This window comes from Hordeum vulgare, chromosome 5H (genome assembly GCF_904849725.1).
Source record: "Hordeum vulgare subsp. vulgare chromosome 5H, MorexV3_pseudomolecules_assembly, whole genome shotgun sequence".
NCBI lineage: Eukaryota > Viridiplantae > Streptophyta > Magnoliopsida > Poales > Poaceae > Hordeum > Hordeum vulgare.
Genome location: NC_058522.1, coordinates 246,530,058 through 246,537,145, shown reverse-complemented (window position 1 = coordinate 246,537,145; position 7,088 = coordinate 246,530,058). Strand labels below are relative to the sequence as shown.

The window sequence follows — 7,088 nt, the reverse complement described above, 5'->3', positions numbered from 1 at the left end:
ATAGAGATGAAGGAATCCAATTAGGCTGCAACCGCTTTTATCACTCCCTATGGGCCATTCTGCTGCAACACAATGCCCTTTGATTTAAAAATTACGGGCGCCACATATCAGCACATGATTCAGACATGCTTAGAAAAGAAAATTGACATAACAGTCGAGGAATACATGGACGACGTGTTCATTAAAACTAAACACTTCAGCCAGCTCATTGATGACCTTCGACAAAATTTTGATGATGTCTGGGAATATGACATATGTCTGAATCCCGAAAAATGTATCTTCAGCGTTCCTGCAGGTAAATTGTTTGGATTTATCGTCTCCTATAGAGGAGTAGATGCCAATCCGGCTAAAATCCGAGCTATCCCATAGCTGGCAATCCCGACAGAGTTAAAACACGTGCAAAATTTGGCGGGCTGGGTGGCGGCTTTAAGCCGCTTTATCTCTTGCCTCGGCGAAAAGGCATTACCGCTTTAGAGACTGCTCAAACGAATAAATTACTTTGAGTGGCTTGAGGAGGCAACAACAGCCGTGGAAGATATTAAAACAGTGTTGGCGAGTAATCCAATACAGAAAGCACCTACTACAGGAGATCCAGTATTATTGTACATCTCGGCCACCAACCAAGTCATTAGCGCAGTCCTCGTGGTCGAACGAGAGGCGGCAGGCCACAAGCTTCGGATGCAGAAACCGGTCTACTATGTGTCTAAAGTACTCACCACATGCAAATCCGGCTATCTGCACCACCAAAAGATAGCCTACATAGTTATTATGGCATCTCGCAAGCTCCGACACTACTTTCAAGAGTGTTCGATCACGTTAGCATCCGAAGTACCCTTGAATGATATATTAAATAACAAGGTAGCCATGGGCTGCATAGCCAAATGGTCCATTGAGCTCTTACCCTTCGAAATCGTATACAAGCCACACCGGGCTATTAAATCTCACGTGTTGGCTGATTTTCTAGCTGAATGGACAGAGGCTGAACACCCTAAAGAGTATAGCACATATTCACATTGGACAGTGTACTTTGACGGCTCTAAGACGCTTGCACGTGTGGGGGCTGGTGTCATACTTACAGCCCCCACCGACAACAACATCCGATATGTTTTACAAATCATGTACGTTGATTCCAATAATGTGGCTGAATACGAGGTTCTATTGCATGGTTTGTGGATGGCAACCTCTATGGGCATACAACGACTTGAGGTGCGGGGGGCTCTAACCTTGATATCTCCTAAATCAATAGTGAATTTGATGCCCGTATTCAAAAAATGGCGGCTTATAGAAACGATGTCCTTCAAATATCAGCTCGGTTCGAGGGCCTCGAATGCCACCATGTCTATATAGACAATAATCAGGCTGCCGATGTTCTTGCTCGTATGGGCACGAAACGCCACCCCGTCCCCAAAAATAACTTTCTTGAACGCCTCTTCAAGCCTTCTTTAGTATGGCACAACGAGTACAAAGACATTGGGTTCAATGGAAATGAACAAGCCACTCCTCCTATAGTTGACCCGACGAGAAAATTATCGGTGGCTCAGCACTAGAGGAAACACTTCGGCTCATGAAATCATGGCAATAATCGCGTCCTGCACCGAATCTTTCATGGCTTATCTTCTCCGCCAGGAGCTCCCCGATGACCAAACAGAGGCAAGATGAATAGTTCGGCGCTCCAAGTCTTACAAGGTTTATGAGGGGGAGCTGTATAGAAAAAGTACTACCAGAGTCCTCCAGAGACACATATCCGAATAAGAAGGTAAACATCTCTTGGCTGAAATACACGCACGCATGGGAGATCACCACGCGACAGCAAGGGCACTGGTAAGCAAGCCTTTCCGGGCTCGCTTCTTTTGGCCCACAGCTCATGCAGACGCTCACACACTTGTTCAACATTGTGTTGGATGTTAGCTTTTTGCAAACAAAAGCCACATGCCCGCAACAACTCTTCGAACAATACTGATCACTTTGCCTTTCGCGGTCTAGGGGCTAGACATGGTCAGATCACTCAAAGGGGTGGGGTCCAAGAAAAAGAAATATTTACTAGTTACGGTTTATAAATTCACTAAGTGGATCAAAGCTAAACCGGTAACTTGTGCCATGTACGAACCGGTCATTGATTTTATATCTGGTGTTGTCCACCATTATGGTGTCCTTCATAGTATAGTAACGGACAATGGATCAAATTTCACAGCTCACAAAGTGAAGGACTGATGTGCCAACTTGGGCATCAAGCTCGATTACGCTTCTGTGTATCACACACAAACCAATTGAAAGGTCGAATGGGCTAATGGTCACATCATGAGCGGAATCAAACCGCGTTTAGTCCGATCCCTAATAGAGTCCTATTGCCACTAGGTATAGGAGCTTGACTCTGTACTATGGGGCTTGCGCACCACCCCGAATCAATTGACGGGTTATATGCCATCTTTAATGGTTTGTGGGGCAGAAGCAGTCCTCCCTGTGATATCATCCATGATGCACCTTGAGTGCGCATTTAGGAGGGAAAAGAAGCCGAGTTGGATTGACAAGACGACTAGGACACACTGGAAGAAGAACACGATATAACTCTGGCACGTTCCACCTTTTACCAACAATAGGCTCGGCGCTACCAGAGTAGGGAAGTTCGGGTGAAGACTTATAATGTAGGCGAGCTTGTACTATGCCTCCCAGAGAAGAAGAAGAATAAACTTGCACTCAATTGGGAGGGCACTTTTATAATTGACGACTAATGTAAAATCTGAAGGTGCTTTTAGCGGTGAATCCGGTGACGTCTATAGGTTTTTCTAGTCAAGTACTTATTAGAAAAAAATAACAACATGTAACATCAACCATTCAACTGGAAAATAAAGATGCAGCATGTCATATTATTATGATGTAGCTAGAACATCGAAGTCAATAACATAGCCCATGTCGTGTTCATTTGCAAGAATTGAAAGTCAAACAAACTAGACCTTACTTGTCCTCCACAACTTTGACTAGGGTACTGAATATGTTGGTCGCTTCGATTGAATGATTAACTTATCTGTAGCTTGAATGATAACACTTTTTTCGTTCATGGTGCAAGTTGAGCTTACCTTTTTGTGACTCCATTCATGCCGGCATTGGCACTACAATGCTTTTTCATTATTATATACTATGAGGTAATAGCATTGAAAGCCCTAAAACTTGTTCTATATGTGATAGTTTAGTCCTACAACTTGTAGAAGTGTATTCATCAGTCCTAAAGCTTGTCCAATATGTACAAGTTTAGTCTTAAGCCAATCACACGCGGCCAAGTGGAGCCAGCTCGCCCAAGCCGGTCGGCGCTAGACAATTTATAGATACCCCTTTGACGTCTCTTGAATTCAACTCGTAGTTATCCCACAACCAGCTTCCTCAACCTCAACTGGAACAACTCCATGGACGCGGGGTGCCACCCGACGATGGCCTCCTTGCCGAAGTCCAACTCCATGGGAGCCACCGAAGGACTCGCCCTCCACTGGATCTGTCAGCATACCTCAAGGGAGATACCCAGGGGCAGCGACCACAACAACATGAGCGCTGCTCCTCGTACAACTAGGTCATGGCGGCCCAACCATATGTCTACGACCCGGACTGGCCCAGTGAAGACCCACCGCACTGCCTACATCTACAGCCATGCATGAGAAGGGAGGCATCAAGTGAATCAGGCGGCCGACAGCTTGGCTTTTCTCCTTCCTTCTTCTCGCACGAACCCTAGCTAGTTTCCGCCCTCGTGTATCCATGTCTTGTAATAGCTGTTGGTTTTGCAACGCTTGGAACAGATCACCTTAGCAAGACACACGTAGCTGGCCGAATAAGCAACCAAGCAGGCAGCTTGATCGATTCTTCTGAGTCTAGTACGAGGGTCGCTGTGGTTTGTGTATTGCGTACGTACGTGAGCTATTGTCTGATCGGAAACTTGCTCGGCGAACAGATCAATCAGGAGCGAAACTGGTTTTATTCGATGCGTCTAAACTTGCTACTTTTCTCTTTTTCTTCTTGCGTATATATAGTAGGGATACAGACCTTGTTGCCGCGTCCAACACATAGCCGGCTTGACCATCAACACGACGCAGATCCGGACTCGTACAACACTTGTCCGGTTTACTACATAAGAACGAAACTGACTAGTATCAGGACTCTAGACTAATACGTGACTAACCTAATACTACAACTAGATTAATTCTTACATTCACCTTCTTAATCTGGTTGTTTTGACGTCATTGCTTGCACTCCGATTTTCTTCCTCATCTCGATGAACTTCTGTCGATCGAGGGACTTGGTGAAAATATCGGCAAGCTGGTCTTTCGTGTTCACATGTTGAACCTCAATCATCCCTTCTTCAATGCACTCCCGGATGTGATGGAACCGGGTATCTATGTGCTTGCTCCTTTCGTGATGAACCGGATTTTTGCACAATGAGATTGCAGCTTGGTTGTCAATCTTTAATGACACCTTCTGCACCTCCCGCTTTGCAAGAATAGCTAGGAGTCTTCTCAGCCAAACTGCTTGACAAGCCGCCGTGCTTGCCGCTATGTATTCTGCCTCGCATGAAGACAGTGCCACCACCTTTTGCTTCTGAGAATTCCAGCTAATCGGATTCGGGCCAAGGTAGAAAACCATGCCCGTTGTGCTCTTTCGGTCATCAACATCACCTGCCATGTCACTATCTGAATATCCACGAAGGATCAATCCTTCCTTTCCCTTTCTGTACGTGCAGCCAAGATTAATTGTGCCTTTCACATAGCGTAGAATTTGATTGACCGCGCTCATGTGTTCGGTTGTCGGTTTCTCCATGAAACGACTCACGATCCCGACTAAATAAGCCAAGTCAGGTCGGGTATGCACCAAGTATCTTAGGCTACCCACAACGCTTCGATACATTGTGGTGTCCACCGACGGATTTGAGCTACGCTTGCTCAACTTGTGACGTTGGTCCATTGGAACTTGTGTCGCGTAGCAATCTGACATGCCACACTTGTCCAATAACTTGACCGCGTAAGCCGATTGACATAGGGAAATCTCTCCGGAGCTTTGCTTCACTTCGATGCCCAAGTAATAGCTGAGTAATCCCAGATCACTCATGCTAAACTTGTTCTTCATTTGCGCCTTGAAACGTTCAATTTCTTGTACGCTATCTCCGGTGATAATCAGATCGTCGACATAAACTCCAACTAGCAGGTTTGAGCCTTTGGAGTTCTTTGTATAGACTGCGTGCTCGAGGGGACATCTCTTGAACCCGAGCGAGACCAAACTTCGGTCTAACTTTGAGTTCCAAGCTCTTGGCGCTTGCTTTAACCCGTAAAGTGCCTTCTTGAGCTTGTAAACTTTCCCTTCTTCGCCTTTCTTCTCATAGCCGAGGGGTTGTTCCACGTACACTTTTTCTGTGAGATCGCCGTTGAGGAAAGCAGATTTAACATCCATATGATGAACCTTCCAATCCTCTTATGCTGCCAAAGCTAGGAGCACTCTCACCGTCTCGATTCGAGCAACCGGTGCAAACACCTCATCATAGTCAACTCCTTGACGTTGAACGTAGCCCTTTGCAACGAGTCTTGCCTTGTACTTCACAATGGCACCCTCCGTGTCCTTCTTTAACTTGTAAACCCACTTCAAACCTATCATCTTTTGGTTTGGAGGTCGGGTTACCAAAGTCCACGTGCCATTGCTCTCAATTGCCTTCATCTCCTCATCCATGGCGTGCGTCCAGCTAGGACTTTTTCTCGCCTCTACGAAGTTCGCCGGCTCCTCAACTCCGAACAGACATAGTCCGGAGTACTCGAGCGTAACTGGCTTTGTGTACTTGTAGACTTTCTTGAGGGTCTTGTAGCGGCGAGGCCCTGAGGAGTCCGTTGTGGCTTGCGAAGGAGGCGACACAAATTGTGTCGGTGTTGATGAACTTGAGGAAGACGGCTGAGACCTTGGTGTGTCATCGACATCCGTGTCGTCGGCGTAGTCGTCGTGACCATGACCATCATCTTGATTGTCGTCGTCACTATGCGCCTCGTTGTCGATGTTGTCGTCGAGATCTCCGCCTGTGTCGTGCGCGGCGTTGTCGCTATCTCCTTGCGACCTATGCGCGTCGTTGTCGGCGTCGGCACCATGATGATCACTACCATTGTGGTCACCTTGGTTGGGCGTCTTGCCAATCACCTGGACATCCTCCCCTGCATCATCATCAGTTGGAAATTCAACTACAAATATGTTACTGTTTGGAGCATCGTCGGCTGCGGTGCTCCAATTCCACGCTTGGTTTTCTTCAAACACGACGTCGCGTGAAATCCGTAGACGCTTGGTTTGTGGATCGTAGAAACGGTATGCCTTGGTGCCAGAACTGCTCTCGTATCCGATGAACACCATCTTGGTGCTACGATCGGCAAGCTTTGAGAGGTGCGGCTCCGCCGTCTTCACATGTGCCACGCACCCGAATGTCCGTAGATGAGACACATTCGGCTTACGTCCGTAAATTGCTTCATACGGAGTCTTGCCGACCACCGCCTTCGTTGGAGCCCGGTTGAGAAGATAGACCGCCGTCGAGACAGCTTCTCCCCAAAAAGTCCCCGGCAGGTTCTTGCTCTTGAGTAAACTCCTTGCCATGTCAACGACGGTTCGATTGCGCCTTTCAACGACCCCATTCTGCTACGGCGTGTAAGGTGCCGTGAGGAACCTCTTTATGCCAATCTTCTCGCAGTAGTCGTTGAATTCATTCGACGTAAACTCTCCGCCGCGATCTGTCCGTAGAGCGCGAACCTTCAGCTTGTGTTCCATCTCTGTTGCAGCCTTCAATTTCTTGAACGCTTCAAACGCCTCATCTTTAGATCGCAGGAGAATGACCCACATATATCTCGAGTAGTCGTCTACCACAAGGAAGAAATACTTCTTTCCAGCGTGAGTTGCCGGGGTGATAGGGCCACATAGATCACCATGGAGCAGCTCGAGTGCATCACTTGCACGATAGGTAGACTGAGCAGGGAATGGCCTGCGGTGCTGTTTTCCAACCAAGCACCCGTCACATACTCGATCAACATGGTCGATAACTGGCATCCCGGATACCATCTGCATCTTTGACATCTTCTTCAAGGCGTAGA

At 47.2% G+C, this 7,088-nt stretch overlaps 1 pseudogene; it reads left to right on the top strand.

Annotated features, from left to right (window-relative positions):
* The first annotated feature begins 864 nt into the window (after nucleotides 1–864).
* The window catches only part of LOC123396557, a 28,168-nt pseudogene continuing 21,944 nt past the window's right edge, over nucleotides 865–7,088 (top strand).